Source organism: Octopus sinensis, linkage group LG1 (genome assembly GCF_006345805.1).
Source record: "Octopus sinensis linkage group LG1, ASM634580v1, whole genome shotgun sequence".
In the NCBI taxonomy this organism is placed as follows: domain Eukaryota; kingdom Metazoa; phylum Mollusca; class Cephalopoda; order Octopoda; family Octopodidae; genus Octopus; species Octopus sinensis.
Genome location: NC_042997.1, coordinates 85108093 through 85112185, shown reverse-complemented (window position 1 = coordinate 85112185; position 4093 = coordinate 85108093).

Genomic DNA, 4093 nt, shown 5'->3' with positions numbered 1-4093 from the left:
GAACCACCTCCAGGATTGTCTCAGCTGCAGTGTCATTGGACATAATTTACTCGATTGTGGTTGACCAGGAGTTATACAACAACAACCACCGCCACAACAACAAGGTGAATAAAAGGTAGGTGTGTTCATTTATTAACAGTTAAGTGTTATGGGGTACAGCATTAGCATGATACGAATCTTAGACCTCTCGGCTGCGTAGCCATACTCAGAGAATAATGAGGACATTTTAGGAGCGGGCTTTCAAATCTATAACTACAGAACGAAATCGAAGATATAAGCGAAATCTTTAACATAATAAAATGTTAAGAGGAGCAATAAATTTATTCATTAGAACAGAAATAAGTATATTTATAAAGCATGGAATTTCCACAAGATTAACTACGGAACGAAATCGAAGACCTAACAGAATTATTTAACATTATGGAACAAGTTGGTTCATAAAATCGAAGATATAAAATTTTAATATAATAAAGCAAAGTTATGAACATGTATTATATTATGTAACAAAATAAGAGCATTTATAAAACTGTAGAATTCCAAAAGTGTCAACTTTGCCTCTCAGGGTCAATAAAATAAGTACCAGTTGAACACTGGGTTTCAGGTATTGAATTCCTAATCAATATACAACAAATGTTGTTCATTTGTTTAAATAATTAAAAAAAAAACGCCAGTTACATGGCATGCACGAGTTTTATGTGAACTTGTCCGGTTATATATATATATATACAGTGAGAATTTACAAAAGAATCAAAAGACGAAGACGGGTGTGTAGACAATAAACAGATGTATTGGTTTAACGCTCTTCGACAGAAAAGAACATAGAAATAAACAGGGAGGGAAAATAAAATAGATTTAGTGGCTAGCGATCTATCATGAAGAATACCGGACAGAGGGTCACACAGGAGAGCTAGGAAGAAGGGGAGATAAAGTAGTGGTGATCCCAAAACGAAGGTGCCAAAGGGAGGAAGTTCGCGACAGTGGAGGTGCTGTTTCTTACCGAGGCAATATCCAGGCAGCATTCAGTAACCTCCCTGAAGACTGACGAGGTGGTACTTCTGCCCATTTACCTTGGAAGACGTGCTTTCAGAGTAAGAGTGGAAGAAATCCCTCCGGAGGCGGATGTGGCCTGGCTAGTGGCAGCAATACTGCTAGGTCTTGAGGGAAAGATTGTGGTCCTCCAAGCAACTAGAACAACACAAATAAATTGGAAAGGACAGCACCTGGAGGTGGTTATGTAGGCCGCCCTGGGGAACCTGTAGAAGATAGTAGACACCATAACAGTGGGTGAAAAAGTGATACTTAGGGTTATGGTGGAGGGCAGGAAGTCCCGTTGCTACAAGTGTGGCCAAAAGACCACATAAGGGCGGAATGCCATCCACCTCCCGTAAAGGCACCATCAATTGGAAAATAAACTGCATCAACACCTCCTGTAATAACAAATGCTGCGGGCGTGAGGGAGAATTCATCAATAAGGAAGAAAAGGAAGACAAAGCACAGGATAAAACTATGGATGAGTATGAAGCGGCCGGAAAAAAGGAGAAAAAGAAGGACACAAACTGTTGATGTTAACCCCCACCCCACCCCAACCAGATCCCTACCATATCCTATCTCCTTGCAGACACCAGCCCTCACCCTATACCACCAGATATAAACATCAGCCTTGCAGACACACAGGAACCACAAAAATCCCCCACATGACCCCGAGAAAAGTACTTTATGATGTTGTATAATGACGCTAGCGAAACAGCGAGAAAGAAGATTGAAAATTTGAACACTTTGGTAAAAGTAGACACTTCGGGTTGTGAGGAGATGCCCTCTCATGCGAAATGTTCACTCATGCCGAGGGAAAACTTTGATAGGCCGGAAGAGAGTTTCGGGAGGAATGTCGTCAGTACGGGAAGAGAAGTCGATATCAACGGATTGCCCGCTACGGGAAGTTCCCGAGCTGTATATCCAGAAACGATAAAATGGAAGCGCTAATGATGTTAAAATTGTTTCAGAGACTTTAAAATATTCATTGACTGCGTAAATAAAGTTCAAGAGTCGCTTCACGGGTTAGTGTATTGACTTTTTGTAGAACTTTAAAATACTGAATTGTCACAAACTGAATAAGAAACAGGGCAATTAGATTGGTTAAAATTAATATATCAAAAAAATGCACACAGGTAGTCCAGATTTTGAGTTTGCTTCACCCAATCAGCAGTTATGTCAGAATTATCAATGTACTTGCAAAAACGGTAGATGTATTAGTTGCGAAGGATGGTACAGATGTGGATGTACATGTCATGGAGATAATAAACGCAACGAAAATGTAAACTCACGTGCCACAAAAAGAATACGACTTATGGGAGTTGTCGGCACACGGAAAACAAATATAAATACAAGAAAACGTAGTGTGTATACGGGACAAGAGGATTCTGAACCAGAAATTAGTGATCCTTCATAAATTGTTTCAACAGTAGGGACATTCTATAAAGCATTTAGTTTAATATCAGTATCGTCATTACCGGGAAAAGCTAAACGGGAAAGTACCCGAATGGAAGACTTTGACGAAGCAGTTAAAAAGCGACCAGTGAAACTTACCAGTTCCATAATGAAAAAGGTATGCTCTATCATTAGTTCACATGATGCCGAAGGCCTTATGAAAGAGGTTGTTAAAAACGAATGAGAAGGTGTCGTCGATGGAGGCAAATTAGCGGAAAATATCATTAAAGTACGAGATGCATTGCCGAGAAATGTACAAACTAATGCTGTTACAGCTCCATTAGCGGTATCCTTCGTTTCAAGTGTTTTGAAAGATCGTTTTGGTATTGGTATGAAGAAAGTAGCTTCATTAAGACGAAAATATAAACATATGGAAAGTTGAAAGCAGCTTACACCCTCCAATAGATCAATTATACGATACGATCGTGATCAAATGAAAGCTGCAGTGGAGTTTGTTTTGCCGGATGCTAATGTATGCTAAATCTGATGGGGTACCAAAACATTTACGATTAATGGCGAAGAAATAAATCTCCCCAAGCTGATTAGGAAAAAGAATATAACTATAATGCTACGTGATTACAAAGAAACCATACCTCAAAATAAACAATTGGGATCGACACCATTCCGGAAGATAGTCAAAACGTTAACTACTAAGGATCAAACAATTAAACAAGCGGTCGATTATGTGTCGGGAGTATTAATGTATGATAATTTTGCACGTTTGAAGACTGTTGTTGCTACTAGTGCCGAATCAGAATCTTTGAATGCTATTGTTAATGGTTTAGAAGCTTACATTAAGACAACTTTTGAGGGACACATTTCTACATGTAGTGTCACGGATAAAGAGTTTTCTTTATCCAGCTCTGGAGCGGAAATGAAACAATGTGGTGTTTGTTGCTTTCCCAAGCATGTAATACCATACATTAAACGGCATGTGAGCCCAGAACATGAAATTCTATTTAATCATGCTATGGAAAAATTATATCTTTTATTTGGCCATCGTGTGAGAGTACTTAATCAATTGAAATAGGATTGATGAAATAATGTTCAATTTAGGTTTAGAAGATGCTATGGTTGTCATGGATTTCAAAATGAAATTTGAAGCTATATGCAGTAGGGAAAAAACTACTGATTTTTACGGTAAGAAAGGGTCATCGTGGCATGGAACCATGATGTATACAAGATACACCGATGAAGAACGGCGTAATAGTGAAAATTTAAAGGATTATCGTTTCACTTACTTCGATCACATTTCTACCGGAGATAGTAAGCAAGACTATGTGGCTGTTATGTCCTATTTTGACGCAGTATATAGACAAATATCGAACCAAATTTCCATACATTCGAAATCTTTATGTATAATCTGACAACGCAAGATGTGAGGGAAACTTATTGTTTACATTATATAAAATTGCAGATAGATTCAACCTTAAACTTTGTACTTTTGTACACACTGGTGTACAAGATGGTAAAGGCAGTATCGATGCTCATTTTGCTACAGCTATGAGGCATGTGTATATGCATTGTAATATGGGTTTAAAGTTATAACTTCTGTTGAATTAGTTGATGCTTTAAATGCTAATGGTGGTGTAAGTAATACAGTGGCAGA